Source organism: Danio rerio, chromosome 25 (genome assembly GCF_052040795.2).
Source record: "Danio rerio strain M-AB ecotype USA chromosome 25, GRCz13ab, whole genome shotgun sequence".
Taxonomy (NCBI): Eukaryota; Metazoa; Chordata; class Actinopteri; order Cypriniformes; family Danionidae; genus Danio; species Danio rerio.
In genome coordinates, this window is record NC_141045.1 from 15,942,307 (window position 1) to 15,959,378 (window position 17,072).

The 17,072-nt window shown below is 34.9% G+C and overlaps 1 protein-coding gene and 1 long non-coding RNA gene across 5 annotated transcripts in view; one reads left to right on the forward strand and one right to left on the reverse strand.

Moving 5' to 3' along the window:
• Window positions 1–17,072, forward strand: part of mpped2 (metallophosphoesterase domain containing 2b) — a 44,181-nt gene that overhangs the window by 10,537 nt on the left and 16,572 nt on the right. The window lies entirely within an intron of this gene.
• LOC137489337 (uncharacterized) overlaps window positions 1–17,072 on the reverse strand; it is an 83,862-nt gene that overhangs the window by 7,864 nt on the left and 58,926 nt on the right. Inside the window, exon 4 of one of the 3 annotated variants that reach the window (XR_015526362.1) lies at window positions 13,241–13,395. The exons of 1 other annotated variant lie outside the window; for it this stretch is intronic. This is a non-coding gene — a long non-coding RNA (uncharacterized LOC137489337). Of the gene's footprint in view, window positions 1–13,240; window positions 13,396–15,189; window positions 15,720–17,072 lie in introns of those variants that run through there. One more of the 3 variants, XR_015526360.1, reaches the window with a different exon arrangement.

Genomic DNA, 17,072 nt, shown 5'->3' on the forward strand with positions numbered 1-17,072 from the left:
ATCACACATTGGCATCTTTCATGCAAAGGGCTCGTCTGATAAGCATAGCATTATCTCGGTTAACCCCTCACCCACTGGGCTACCCCTCACTCCCACGGGACGCCAGCGTGGGTGTGTTAGATTTCAGGTGTGAATGGATGCCTAGCAGTGTTTGGCACGGAAAGATTTGTAGCAATGTGACACACTGGTCAACAGCTACTAGAAGCAGCTTATCGCTTGGAGACCATGCTAAAGCGTCAATTGAAGTTGATGACTGTTGCTAAATGTGCTGGATTTTAGTCATCGCTTTGTTTTAGGTAAACTGTTGTCTTTAATGTTACATTTTATTATCAAAGTATATATTTTATTAAACTTTATACGCAAGTTTTAAATACTCCAACTGATCCTCCTGCGAGATTTTATTTTATTTTTTTGTCATCATTTCTTGGAATCCATGGCGTTCTAAAGTGGCAACATGTTAAGTATACCATGTGACCCACCAGCCCCAATGATCTATGTAGATATCGTATTTTGTTATTTTTAGCCCTATTCTGTAAAAATTGACAAATGTTTTAATATTATTGTGAAATTTCTGATACTCCAATTTTCAAATATGTAATAGAATATACATATATATATATATTTTTTTTAAATGGCTTAATAATAGCCATATTATTTGTTATGTGACTGGTAATGGGTGCCACCGTTGGTACTAGAAAGGATACAGCTGTGATCGTAAATTAACGTATAGTATTTATTCATTCATTCTCTATTTGGCTTAGTCCCTTTATTATTCTGGGGTTGCCACAGCGGAACTTATCCAGCATATGTTTACGCAGCGGATGCCCTTCCAGCTGCAACCCATCACTGGGAAATATCCATACACACTCATTCACACTCATACACTACGGACAATTTAGCCTACACAATCCACCTGTACCGCATGTCTTTGGACTGTAGGGGAAACCAGAGCACCCTGGGGAAACCCACGCGAACGCAGGGAGAACATGCAAACTTCACACAAAAACACCAACTGACCCAGCCAAGGTTTGAACCAGAGGCCTTCTTGCTGTGAGGCGACAGCACTACCTACTGGACCACTGCTTCGCTAAGTAGTAATTAAATTATTTAATAAATTACACATTAATTTTATTTTATTAGTGTCTACCCCTACTTCAACCCTAAACTCAACCCTTACTGTAATGTAAAAATATTATTTGTTGCACATTGTCACTAAAACTATGCTATATTGACGTGAGAAGCCTCAGCTGTATTATATTTAGACTTCACCCTCTCCTACAGCATGGTGAAGTCTAGATGGAATACAGCCAAGGATGTTCGCGCTTCAGGGAACAGCCAAGGTTGATCACACCAGTGTGATTGTATGCATGAAAAGGTTAAAGTGGGATTTAAAGGCTTAATTAGACAAGTTAGGGTGATTAGACACGTCATTAGCTATGTTTCCATCCAAAAGTGCAGATAAAATGTATGTGCAAAACTGGAATATCATAAAAGACATGTGAATAAAGCAGTGTTTCCATCCAATGAGTCAAAGAGATCAAAATAGTCCTTCCTGATTAAATGGCGCCAAATATTAATCGTAAAAAGTTAATTTGCTGCTGTAGTAGAAGCTGTTTAAATCTTTTCTTTATTCAATAAATTACTTGCAACTTAGGAGAAAATGACGACATGCCATAAACGTGTAGTGGCTTTTGGAGGTGTGAGACGCAGAGCAGACGTGCTTAACAATTCTGGAGGTAATTAATAGTTTACTAACACTAACACTAAAATGTTTAAAGAATTTTAGAATGACCAAAACAGCATTTTAGATGTTTTACAATGCAGTCAGCCATGCTGGATTGTCTGTTCAAATACATTTTTATCATCACATGATCTCTTACAACAATATCGCATCGACTTCAATGTGCATACTGGAATTTGTTCGGTAAAAGTGTTTCTATCGTAGTTTATGCGCATTTTTTCTTATTGAATAAAAAGTTTGTTTTATGCAGTTATGTACGTTTGACATGTTTTTAGGTGCATTTTAAAAATGTATGCACATCTTATATGTTTCCCTTAATCACATAAAAGTAAGTTAATGAAAACATAGCTACAGTATAATGATGGTTTGTTCTGTAGACAATACTAAAAAAATTGCCTAAAAGGGCTAATAATATTGAGCATAAAATGTTTTTAAAAAAATTAAAAACTGCTTTTATTTTATCTGAAATAAAACAAATAAGACTTTCTCAAAAAAATTATAGGAAATATTGTGTCAAATTCCTTGCTCTGTCAAATATAAATTGGGAAATTTTTGAAAAATAAAAAATGTGTAATTTTGGCTTTAATTGTATACATTACACCTATTTATTTAAATTGTTAAAAACAAATTACTTGTTTCTAAAATGTCCAGTCAGGTTGTTGAATATTGTTTTTGATTTTGATTTCTGTCATGTATGTAAATACATACACGCAAGACTACGGAATTAAACCCACCATTTAAACAACCACTTATGCCTTATGACCATACTTCTGATTTATATGCAATTTATAGGACATAATGACCAAACACAAAGCTACACAGTCTGTATAAAATATCAGGAGGTGTTTCAGCCCGCCAGAATTAGCATGCTAATTTTGTTAAGAAGTGGGAAAAGCAGACATCTGCGATGGGTGGTCTTGGCGGGGGGTGCGCTTTGCTCACAGTTTTCCCAGCCTCTCCTGCAGGAAGTGCTTTTTGTCCCAACACATCCTGGTGCTTTGTTGGAAACCGGGATCAAAACGCGAGACCCGACCCCGGTGTGCCCCTCCAAACGCACACTCCCAGCAGCCGCTCTGACCTCCACGACCCTGGGCCTCAGCCATCAAGGAGGTCATTTACACGGCTTCATTCTTCTGCCCTACAAAGTGCTCGGTCAGGCTTGACTCTCGTCTGGCCCGAGGTAGAAGACGAGCCTGTTTTCCGTCCATTTATTTTACTTTCATGAAGGTCGACACATTGACCTTGACTTGATTACTCTCGATGTCAAACCAGACAAACATCCGATATACCTTTGTATAACAAACCAGGTCGTCTAATAGAAGCGAGGCATGATGTTGCATAGCTATCCTGATAACAGGGTGGTAATCCTACTTGAATATCCACACCGATACGTATCGCGTATATTCCAGCTAGCAGCTGTGATTGGTTTGATTAACGTGTAAGCTGGTTGTGCTAGATGGTGGTTTGGCTTTTGAAAATCAAAGGCTCTCTAATCCTCTTAGGAAAGGCAGACGTAAGTCATGTGACCCGAGTTCATCTGGGGTGAGTGTTTAAAAAGCCAGGCAACAATAGATAAAGGGGGCGTTTCATTCTCGCTGCCATAGAAACTGTATCAGAGCTTCATAATCATCTGTGGTGGTTATGATGTGCTCGTGAATGAATGATCGGTGAAGATATGCACAGCTGTTTATCTGCAGCCGTATGGATACTAGATATGAAGTGTGAGGGTTTTATCCCTGGGTGAAGTCAGATCAGTGTGAAGCTGATAGCGCTAATTACTTGATGATGGCCAGTCTAAGTAGTGTAGGTGTCATTTAGGGTATGGGCAACTGGGACACGTCCTTGTCACTTTTTACCAAGGGTGATTTTTATGAAATTATTAGCAACAGGAAAGCATGTCTTGCAAGGTGTAGATTCACCACCACAAGTTAGGGGTCCAAAATTAATGCATAAGTTGAGAGAACTCTGGGCATTTTGTGAAGTTAAATGATGAAATGCACTGATTTTTGTACAGATGTTGGATTTGAGAAGCTTGTTAAAATTGTAACAAGCTTAATGTGCAATAACAAGCCGTACCTGAATAGCATTAGACTCTTGAAGGGCTGCTAATGAATATAAGTTGACTCCTCTGATTTGAATTAACAAAATTATGCGGTTGACAAGGAAATATACCGGTCTGATGCTTCTCATCTCTCTCCTCTGATTTTAATATTTATCTACTGAATATTCTCTATATGATACACGAACCTACCTGTTTTCTGCTACTAAGACCATTATTTTCTAATTGATTTGCAAAAGCACACACCAGTTGTACTAAGGCATGGGATGATAACCGTTTTCAAGGTATACCGCGGTTTGGAAAAATCAAGGTTTTAAAACCGGTAAAATTTTCTGCTATACCGTTTCTAAACCATGCAAGGTTTTTTACTTGTTTATTTTTTTTTATTTTTTATTTTTTGACAACAGTATCTTTAGCAGAAAACATCCAAAAATGCAGGTTTACATTTTAAAGAAATCTGTGTTTTCATTCATTCATTTTCTTGTCGTCTTAGTCCCTTTATTAATTCGGGGTCACCACAGCGGAATGAACCGCCAACTTATCCAGCAAGTTTTTACGCAGCAGATGCCCTTCCAGCCTCAACCCATCTCTGGGAAACATCCACACACACATTCACACACACACTGATACACTACGGACAATTTAGCCTACCCACTTCACCTGTACCGCATGTCTTTGGACTGTGGGGGAAATCGGAGCACCCGGAAGAAACCCACGCAAAGGCAAGGAGAGCATGCAAATTCCACACAGAAATGCCAACTGAGCCGAGGTTCGAACCAGCGACCCAGTGACCTTCTTGCTGTGAGGCGACAGCACTACCTACTGCGCCATTGCCTGGCCAAATCTGTGTTTTATAAACTAATAAAGAGAGCAGAAGTCAATAATTAATTAGAATTATTAATTTAGCCTGACATTTTTACTGTTCCAAAATACGTTAAATGTTTTTCAAAATAAGATCTTTTGTTTTTAAATGGGGGCAAATAAGTTTTTTTTTAAACCAAACATTTAAAAAGAACATATTTTAGAGCAGTAATCACAATACTGTGAAACCGTGATATTTCTATACAAGGTTATCATACCATCAGAAGCTTATACCTGCCCATGTCTAGTTGCAGGCCCGGCCCTAACCAATTTGGCACCCAAGGCAAGATTTCAGGTGTCGCCCTGTCACATCTCAGTAAATTCTTCTGCTAGTGTACATATAGTCATAAGAAACTAAATAGCTTTTTGATCGACTACTACAACCTAGGAAATTGTCAGTTAAATATGCCAATGCAATTAACGTTATTGCTAAATAGATCTTCTATTTACACACTTGCTTGAGGAAGTAATGATGGGTGTAGTTGCATTACTATTTTCCATAACATCTATACCCTTCCATAACATTAGCTGACGTTAAAACTAACAGATAGCAATATAGCTATTTATTAATTAACAATCTGTCAACGTTGGGATGTAAAAAATATGGGACAACAAATAGATTCAAATGATAGAATACATAGCAAACATTAGAAAATATTGACAATAAAATATAAGGTTTAGCCTATTAAAATCATTGGCCTATACAGAAATTAAATAAAGCTATAAAATCTTCTTCACTTTTGATTGTATTTGCATATTGATTAAAGTTACTATAGTTATTTAGTGAAGAGCAGCAAATTAATCTCTCATTGTGTTTTTTTTCCATAACAGAGGTGTCACTGTAAGAATGCAGATCTATAATGAAGCATTCGACTACTTTAGTAACTGTTTGTGCTCATTTAAGAGAAAATTAGTTGTGTCAAAAAAAAAAAAAAAGAAACATTTTTCCTACGGTCCCTTACTGAGAGCTCAGCTCAGCGCGAGCTCTCCCTGCTAAACGCATTTTGCGAGGGCTCAAACGGAGCAGTGCTCGTAATGTCGAGCGAAAAAAGTAAAGAAAAAGACAGCTGTGAAACATAACCAGCTTTTTCTTTTTGTAGGAAACACGCTTTAGTTCTTTTTAGGGTTTTTGAGTTATTGCCGTCTATCACTGAATGTGTCAGGAATATCGAAAACAAAACCAACTTAATCGCGCTCATTTCTGGCGCCCCCCTGGATGTACAGCGCCCTTAGCATTTGCTTGTACTGCCTATGCCACAACCAGACCTGCCTAGTTGTACTTTAGCTTACTCCTATTTTCAGTTCTTATTATTGATCTTTATGGACTCATCCAACAGGGATTGTTGTCGGAAAGTTGCATTCTTAGACATTAGCTTTGTGAAAAAGTGCTTCATAAAACAAATCTGTTTAGTCCAAAAACCGCCAACAGCTGAATGGAGATGCAGATTCTTTTTCTGCCAGTAGGTGGTGCTAATGAATCAGCATCGCATCAACATTTTTTTTTTGTGCAATGCAAAAAAATTTGCCGCTGATATAGAAAATGGTGTCTGACATTGTATGTGTTCCATCTTTAGCATCTCTATCTTTTGCCAAACTTTGTATTGCAAATTAAACATTTTTGTAATTTTACCCTAAAATAGATAAAACAGAAAAAAAATTAAGATTAATCTTTTCTCCTCTAAAGCCCTGCTCACATTGAAATTTCAGCCATGATTCTGTCATCTGAGACAAATTTTGGAAATCCTAAAAATTTCCCAAATCCTAGGCTAAAATCGGTGACCTTTGTTTGTTAGTTTGACATGTTCAGAGATAGCCGCTTAGTGCCCGTTGTTTTTTCTTCATGGTTTTATTATTGAGACACGCCGTGTGCAAAATTGCCACTACAGATTCTTTATATTTGCTGTAAGGATTCATTTCAGAACGCGGGATAGTGAAAGTGTCACAGGTGGATGAAATCAAACTCTGGGGGCGTTTTCTTTCTTCTTTATTGTCGTTCAGTCTGACTTTGTAACAGCTGATATTTTACAGTGTGACATGGGAGCCATGTTAGTGACATGTTACAATCGTTCAGAAAAAAATGTAATTTTTTTAAATCGCACAGTGTGAACCGACCTTTAGTTTCTAACTATTTACCCATACTGAACTGAAAAGCTACAACTGTGTATGTGTGTATTTGAGTGTGTGTATATACAGTAGAAAGGCCTCATGCTGTGTTAACACAAGATGCAGAACGCATAAATAAATTGAGCAATTTGCATGTAAATAAACGCGTGAACATTTTGTGTTTACTCTCTTCATCCGCACGTCAAACCTGCTTTATTCGCATGTCAAATTCACCTCACAATAGACGTGGATTCACGTCAGGGGTGTGGCTTCTGTCTGCCCGGTGACTCTAGCTTCATTGCTAAATGGCTAACATGGCCTTTACTGAGAGAATAGCTGTGTTTATGTACTTTTATGACAGCTGAAAAACAGCGTCGATTCGCTTGAAGCTGTGTCTGAGCCCACTAGATCCATTCAGATGTGCACCCAGCTCTTGGAGTTCATCAACTCCTCCAGAAATGATACCTGGATGATTGAGGCTTTCAGCAGTGCTTTTAGAATGAGCTGAGGCCAGTTTGATGAACTATTGTCCGGTGTCGGCCGGAGGATTTTCTCCCGCCAATCATGCAAAATGCTCAACTCGCGCCGCTTAATTCACACGAATCATTTCATTTGCGCCACCTCATTTATGCAAATCGTGCCACAGGATGTCTATTCACTTCTTTGCATTGACTTAACATGTAAATGCCTCCTGCTTGACACTTTGTCCGCGTCTGGTGTGAATGCAGCATCAGACTTGCAAAATTAATTCAATCGTTTTTTTAATATGAACCTGGTTTACCGAAATGGTTTACTGACCATTGGTGTCTTCTGCAGCACTGGTTTTTTTTAGATGTTTTTTTTTTTCCCTAGGTAAGAGCAGTTTCAGCTTTTATACACAGTGGCATACATTAATGTCAGTTACACAGCAGTGGACCAATCAGAAGAATTGGAAGGCGGGGCAAGCATTGCAAGCTTCTGTGTGCTGAGTTGCATGACAACGGCAACATGGCAGAACCAGTTCTGAGCATTGCATCTTGCCTTTTCAGACAGAAAGATGCATTCTTTATAAATGGCTGCTATGTTGCTGCACTCCAGTGACTGTACATTTTGAACTGACTGTATTCGTCGTATTTGGTGCATAATCCTAACCTTAATCCCTGTTCGGTGATGGTTCGGGAATACCATTACGCCGTAATACAGCTACTGTTACATCCCAAATGACACACATTTAACATCTAATAAATGTTTATTTCTTTCAGAATTCGAATAGTTTTCATAGATGTTTGCAAAATTATGAAATGGCTTGATCACTAAACATTCTAAATAATCAAGAAAAATTACATTTCATTAATTTTAGCAACTGTTTAAGAACTTACTTTTGTTAAGTAGATACATCGGAGAAAATATGTATTGAACACGTTCCCATTTTTCTCCGAAAACATATTTCTAAAGGTGCTGTTGACTTGAAATTTTCCCCGTATGTTGGTTACAAAGTTTACAAATGAAGTTATGTGTAATAAAATGAAATGACACAGGAAAAAAGTATTGAACACGTGAAGAAAGGGAGGTGCAGAAAGGCAGTGAAAGCTCAGACAGCAGCTAAAATCTTTCAGCAGTTCTTCAGCAACCCTCTGCCCTTCCTCAGTGTAAATGATAGTACATGTAACTGCTTCAGTCCAACATCTACATTACCAGGAGGATGAAGATGAAACCAGAGTTGACCTTTCAGCAGGACAATGATCCAAAATATTGACAAGGAAACGCTCAAACGCTTTCAGAGAAAAAAAAATCCAAGCTGTAGAATGGCACAACCAATCACCTCTTCTGAATCCATAAGAAAATATAAAATAAAGCTCAGATTTCATAGACGAGACCCACAAAACATCAAGATTTTTACACTCTGTTGAAGACTGTGAAAAACTCACACTTGAGAAATGCATGTGACTTCATTTTTCACATTTTTCACCGTCACGTATTAAATACTTTTCAGTAGTTCGGTACTTTCTCCTTGTGTCATTTCACTGTTATTGCACATTTATAACTAATTTTTTTAGATTTTTGTTTTGTTTTTATGTCTGTATTAGTTGGGTTTTTACCAAAATCTGGTTCAATTCCATGTCCAACAGCAGCTTTCCCCACTGAAGGGTACTGTGAACTGTTCTTAAAGGTGAAATCATTAATAAATGTAATTCATCCCGGCCACTCAGTTCATTAACAGAAGCTACTAAATAAGCAATAGTATTTTCTGGCTTCTGCCGACAAGCTACCTGCTTGTGCCACTGATTATAAGATGACCCCTGGCCCGAAGGTGTCATCATTTGTCAGCGGTAATTAACAGCGGTGGCTGGCGGCGGTTGTGGTACCAGGCAGGGAGGATTGAGAAATTCAGGAGGGGGTGGAGGGCATCGTGAGGGCACAGTGAAAGAGAGAGCGATGGGGAAAAGGGGTCAGATGATATAAAGTAAGCAGGCTATACAGAAATATGTCAACCATGTAGAGGCTTCTCGAAAACAGATCGCACCACAAGCCTTAAGAATGGAGTGGGTTACTTTGTTTTTTTTTTTTTGTTTTTTTTTTCTAGAGGGAATTGTTCTATTATGTTGTGAAGGCAACATGCAGACACAGCATGTTTTGTTTAGTAATAGTCTACCATTCTGATCTCCTGTTTGTTGACAAGTTGTTGCTTGTTTGTAAAATGCAGCTTGATAACAAATCTGGAGATAAATGTAGTGGCTTGTTAGAATAACAAAAACAAAGGTGTTTTAGATTTTTGTAAACAGGACAGGCATGTTGTAGTAAATCTTCTTAATGAAGCAAAAGAGTTAAATTAAGAGTAATATTGAAGTAGGGTTCGGCAATTAAAAGCAGTATTGGTATTTATTGACTACACTTTTCACTTGCGAGATTTAGGTTTTGTCATCGCCACCTCGGGTCCGAAAATGAGTGCCGTGACTAGCAGCAGTGACAAGATTGTTAATAAAAAGGATGTCGCCAGAGTGGCTTTTTGGTTTCTTTTCTTGTGCATCCCAGCCACTAGCACCCGATCTGAAAGATTTTTTTTAGCATGAGGCAGTGTAGTCATTCAACCTCACAATTTGTCAAGTTTTAATAAGTATTTGATTAATGATGGTTGGTTACTTTACTTGAAAGCCCAGATTGGATTATCATAATTGGTTTTGCTTACAGAGTTTGGGGTTTACTATATCATTAATATTTACACCTAACAGATGTTGATCTACCTTAGTTTGCTTTTATTGTTCAGTGATTACACTTTACCATTGCTCACACTTTGTAACATTTTATTTATCAAGTTTAGGAGTCTCTTTACCCCTTATGTTTATTTTATTATAAGACATAAGAGACAAGATATTTTTGTTTATTTTTTATTTTATTAAAAGAAGTAATTAATGTGAAATTAATGTTAATGAAATTAATGAATTAATGTTAAAATAAATTTAAATTAAGTGGTTAAAAAAAACCTAATATTCCTAAATGCATTGTTAAAAAAATATTCAAGAATTATCGATACTAAATGATATGAAACATTGTATCATGATAATGTTTTTGCTGTATCAGCCATCCCTAGATTGAAGTTATTTTAAAAGAGGCTAGCCATTTGTTCTCCTTTGATTAGCTTTTCAGGATTCGTTTTTCCCATTAACATGACAAAAAATATTTCAAATAATGTTTTATTTCCTTAATCTGATTTTTTTTTTTTTCCATGAAACTAGGCATGTTCTGGTATAAGATTCTGACGGTATGATAACCTTGGATAATAATATCGCGGTTTTACAGTATTGTGATAACTGCTCTAAAATATGTTCTTTTTAAATGTTTGGGTATAAAATCTTTCATCTACCTTAGGAACAGTATAACAGGAAATTTTGGCAGTTTTACCTTGACTTTTCCAAACCACGGTATACCTTGCAATCGGTTATTGTCCCATGCCTACATGGAACACAAACTACACTGTTCAAAAGTTTAGTTTAAGAAAAATAAAAATACATTTATACTCTTTAATACGCATTTAAATCATCGAAACTCAAAGTAAAGACATTAAGAATGCTCAAATAACTTAAAATAAATGCTTAATAATATAAACTTGTTTTTTTTCCAATCAAAAATTCTAACTAAAAAATATGGTTTGCACAAAACTTGTAGTAGTGGTAGTAGTAGTAGCATGAGTTTGTAACATTGATTAAAATAAATCTATATATTAGAATGATTCTGAAGAATTACGTAACTAAAGAGAAGAGCAATGATGTTAAATCAAATCATGGGAATAAATTATATTTAAAATGGGAAACTCTTGTTTCTATTATATTATTGTGAAACATTACTCGTAGTATATACAGGAATTAGAAATTCAATACCTTTAAAGACCTTTTAAAGACTCTTTCCATACATTTTAAGACTTATAACCACTTTTCAACCGGAAACACTGAAAAGATTTTAACTTGCATTATATTTACTTAATATTAATGTAAGAAACTAATCCAAAACTAAAACAATATGCATATACTGAATAAAAATCTAATAAATGTAGTTAATTCAGCAGGTTGGCGCCTATAGAACTGCAAAAATAATAGTGTTGCCTTGGTTACTGCAGTGAACAAAGCAGCATGATGTCAAATCTAGTAAGATTTCATTGATTTCATAAACTACATAGCATCCTGATATTTGCAGATTTAATTCAGGCAAACTTTAGCATACAATCATACATTGCATAAACACAAATTAAATACAATTTAACACCTTGCAAAATAGCATTTAAGACTTTTTTATACTTCTTAAGTAAATTAAAATAAAATAAAAATCTCTACATTAGTTTATCAACTTTTAAAAACTTTTTTAAAGAACCCGCAGACCCCCTGTTATTGTTTTTATTGTATTTTGACCAAATAAATGCAGCCTTTGTAAGCATGGAAAACAATGCTGTATGATTCATCTGTCTAAAAAAAAAAAAAAACAATTTGACATTCGCACGAATCAAAACAAATATTTAACAGATCTTTGGGATGCTCTGTTTCTTTCACAAAATAGACAGGAAATCCCAACAATGTAGCCTTTCCTGCCATCTTCTTTTTTGTCTTCTGTCCATCTCTGCATAGTTGATGACCTTCTTCCACAATCACTCCTCTTTCTCTGATTTTCCTCTTTTTTTCTGCCCTGCCCTCAGCAGCAGATAAATATTTCAGTAATTCTTTCTGCATGTGTGGTGTTTGAAGGACTGGCATGCTTGTGCATTGCGTGTGTGTGTGTCAGCCGTCTGCTCCTGTGTGCCACTCTGTGCGTGTGTGAGTGTGTCCAGGTCACTGAGAGTTCATCAAAACAAAGTGCTGACGCAGCCAAAACAAACACCCATGCAGACACAAATATACACTCATGTCTCAGGACTGACCACCGTTTCAGTGAAAGCTTTCTTTTTCTTGCTCATCCTCTCTCGCTCTCATTTTTCTTTTTTATACTGGTTTCTTTTCAGGAATATATATATATATATATATATATATATATATATATATATATATATATATATATATATATATATATATACACACACACACACACACATACATGCATACAGTTGAAATCAGAATCATTAGCCCCCCTGAATTATTAGCCTTCCTGTTTTTTTTTTTTTTTCCCCAATTTCTGTTTAACGGAGAGCAGATTTTTTTAAGCACATTTCTAAAAATAATACTTATAATAACTCATTTCAGTTAATAATATTTGGCTACATTTTTTCAAGACACTTCTATACAGCTTAAAGTGACATTTAAAGGCTTAACTAGGTTTATTAGTTTAACTAGGCAGGTTAGGATAATTAGGCAAGTTATTGTATAATGATGGTTTGTTCTGTAGACTATCAAAAATAAAATTACCTTAAAGGGGCTAATAATTTTGTCACTAAATTGGTTTTTAAAAAATTAAAAACTGCTTTTGTTCTAGCTGAAATAAAACAAATAAGACTTTCTTCAAAAAATATATATATATTATCAGACATACCGTGAAAATTTCTTTGCTCTGTTGAAAATACTTTAGGATATATAAAAAAAAAAAAAAAAAAAATATATATATATATATATATATATATATATATATATATATATATATACACACACACACACACACACACACACACACACACACACACACACACACACACACACACAGTATAGGCGTTTCACAATTACAGATTAATCTAATCATGGTTACTTGATTTATTTACAATCATTCCAGGTAATTATGACAAAGGTGCAGTGTGAATTTAATAAAGGATATTTTATTGCACAAATTCCAATCAAGGAATAATGTGTAATGTTTAATTTTTCTTTGTTAAATCATGGAAAAAATTTTTGTTATTAGTCCCAAAAGTTTCACATCATAGTTGTGTTGTGGGTTATTCGTTTAACCCTTTAAATGACTGACTGACAGGACTGTGCGATGAGTGATGCCAGTAAACAAGATGTACCTTTCAGTTATGATGAACACAGTTTTCATAATTATAATTTATTTATAGAAAAAGGTTTGTGGTTCTGCATACAATTTAGGGTTGGGTCGATAGACGATGCCATCATCCATCTCTGATGACCGATAAACATTACGATGTTGAGCCGGCATCTTGTTCCTCCACCCCCGTCGTAACAACCTGCTCGCGAAAAATACACACTTAGGCCCCATTTACACTATTATATTATATTATACTATATTATATTATATTATATTATATTATATTATATTATATTATATTATATTATATTATATGATATTTTATTATATTATATTATATTATATTATATTATATACAGGTTTAATTGGCTGTAGCAAAAACAACAGACCAAGATTATTTTGAGAAACTATGCGAAAATAACATTAAAAATATAATTGTCACAGCATTATTAAAATCATATTTTATATTAGACAATGCACAAGTGATTAAACTAGTTTATATGGCCAAATCTGTAATTTTGCATCCTTGTTTGGAATTATTTGACTGCTAAATTTGAATTGATCACTGAAAAAAATATTAATTGGATTTACTAAAAATTTAAGATAAATAGTTGCAAACTATTTATAAAGGCTGAATTTAAATAAATTAAATTTAGTAATGTTAACTTGTTTGCTTAAATTCAACCCAAATAATTTGTTTACAACCACTTACCTAAAAAAATTGTATTAGTAAATTAGTAAAATTTGTTCTTTGTTAATGTGCGAATCAAGATGTAATGACATCTTAATGACCACTAGCTTGATGTTCAGACCAAAGCCTGACTTAGACCATGACGTTTATGTGCGAGTTAAAGCAGACGTCCCTGAGTATGTTTGCAGGAAAACTAACAGGGTTTGAGAGATTGTACCCAAGAGTACCGGCCTGCTGCACAGTGTTCGAAAGCAACCACTTGCCTTTATTTGCCTTCCCATCAATCATCCACAAGACAAGCCCGACTACCCAACATACAGACTGAGACCTCAGCAGCCATTTCCTGACTTCAGCCTCTATTTCATCCTCTATCAACTCCATTCTCTACAATCTATGAAGACGCGATAATGGATAGGCAAACAGCGGATAATACCAGACCAGACTGTGATGATGGACGTTCAGTGTCGAAGAAGAGACTGCACTCTTTGGTGCGTTTAATGAAGGACAATAGCAGTAAAGTGACAGATTGTTTTTGAATATTTGCTCACATCTTTGTACTTAAACTTAAATTAATTATTATTTGGTGGTAAGCGATGTTAACCAGTGGAGACCAGCTGTAACACAGTCAGCTCAGTTATATTATAATTATTATTTTTAACTGAAGCTGATACTAAAATGAGTGAAACTGAATTAAAAACAAAGCTAAACATGAATATTAAAATTTATCAAATAAATAGCTTAGCAAAACACAAATGCTTATATTAAAGAGTGAAAACAGCAAATATTAAAGCATAAAAGTGTATAATATAATCATGTATGAAAAATACTACACTTACAGAAGATGCAATAAAATAAATACTATTTTTAGAAGACCAGCTGTGACGCAAATACAAATTATATTGTGTTTAATGAAGGACGATGGCTGTACAGTGACAGCACTATACAGCCATCGTCCTTTATTAAACACACTAAAGAGTGCTAAACAACAAAGAAGTAGTGAAACGTTATATCATGAATACGTTCAAGATTTTTAAACTAAAACTTCTTTTTAAACTAACATTTTTAAACTTCTTTTATTTTTTTAACGATTATAAAGATTTTTATAACCATTCAAGATTTTTTTAAATCAAACTTTGATGCATTGCTTTAGTTCATATCTCGGACAATTCCACCTATTAAAGTTAAATAGGAGGGATCCATCTCGACAAATATTTATGTGTGTATATATATATATATATATATATATATATATTTTTTTTCATGGCAAGAATAAAAGTCATAAAAAGCACACTTACTAAAAAATTCGCACTTTTTATTTATTTATTTTTTTTTAGATTAAGCCTACTCCACAATTCACACATTAATATCTGGCTAGTTTGTGTCTCTGCCAAGGCAATAATGGTCCAACATTCATGCCCATTATTACCAATAAAGCCTAGAAAAACAGGGCATCAGTGTATTATAAACCGATAGATTCAAATATTATTTTCCAGTTATCAAAAAATTAATTTTGTTACTTCATTTTAGTTTTGTGGCTATAAAATGTTTTAAAATTCACAATTGTAATATATACATCAGTGTAAAACCTATGAATGGTGGAAAAACATTCTGTAATTGTTTATTAAAACGACCTGGGTCTCCACTTTTGCCAAGGCCTCCCTTTTTGGTTTTAACAAACTTATCCCCCAAGTTTTTCTAAACTTTTTAACAAAAACATTCCTCCTTTCCCACTGCCGTTGCAATTTCTATCCAAGAATTATTGGTCATCTGGTCATCTGGTTATCTCTATGATCATGCATGGCCGGATCATAAAGATGTCTGTGCAGGAGTACCTGTTTCAGACAAAATCAAAAAAAGTGTTTCAGATTCAACTTGAATGAAACTTCGCTCGAGTCAGCTGAAATCATGTTGTGCGCACATTTTGTACGTCACATTTTGCGCATGCACCTAGCGAACATGTCGATTACAAATCAGGCTTAGCTCCTCCCACAATAAATCTGATTGGTCCAAAGTGGTCCGCACGATCTTCACTGTCTGGCTGAGATGGAAGCACTGCATTAAATTATATTTTTCCACGCCATGTCTTTAAAATATGGAAATGTATTTTTCCCCTTAGGACATTGAAAATAGTCACATAAAGCTTTCATCAAAACTTCATCAATGGCTGAAGAACACTAGCTGTGCATATAGTCCATTTGCCAATTATTTTAGATGGTTGATTGGAAACTGAAATTCAGAAGTGTTCATAAATAACAGTTTGAAGTAGGGCTGCACAATATATTGTTTTAGCATCGATATCGCAATGTATGTATCTGCTATAGCCACATCACAGGATTACACAGGAATATGATATTAAAGTTGAACAGGAACTACAGTTCAAGCCATGCATGATTTGTTGAGTCATTGCAAATTTTAACCATAAGTTTATCATTTAGTTTATCATCTGCATGCGACCCTGTGAGCATTTCAAGCTACTGTAAATAGTTAGGATACAAGAACCTTTGAGAAAGATGAATTTTATTTTTGTGCATATACGATGAAGATACACTATACTGTGTTGTTTTACATTTCATTTTTCAGTTTGTGCCTGAATACTGCTAGACTCCCAGACAACCATAAATTTTGTTTGATTTAATTTGAATCTTTGCTCTATTGCATATCAATGCTTGTGATTGGTTTATTATATTTTATCCAGATGTACCCCCCTACAAAATTATCACATTTAGTCTAACATTATGAATTCTTTCCAAACAGAGCTATTAATTTCATCATGCAGCCCATGAAGTTTGTAAGAATTTCATTAAGTGTAGATTTCAAATATGTTCTTAAAATCATCTTTTTTTCTTAAGAGAAAGCTCTAGTCTGGCATATTCGTAAAGGCAAAATGGTGGTCCATTTTGAGGACTAGCTGATTAGTTTGATGAAAAATCTTCTTTTTGTGCTGCCAGCAGATTACTGTAATAAGCATAATAAGTGCTCGCTATTTTCATCACTGGTGCTCTATGCTTGGCTTCGCATTTGGGCTTTCTTTTTGCACCCATATGAATTGAATTATGCCAAGATTGTTGTATTTATAGATTAAAATCAGCCCTTTTTATTCATTGTTTTACATTTGATACTACATTCGCAGATTTATTGAATATTTTTTACCTTTGGGTATTTAGTCTATCCTAAATTTAAAATTA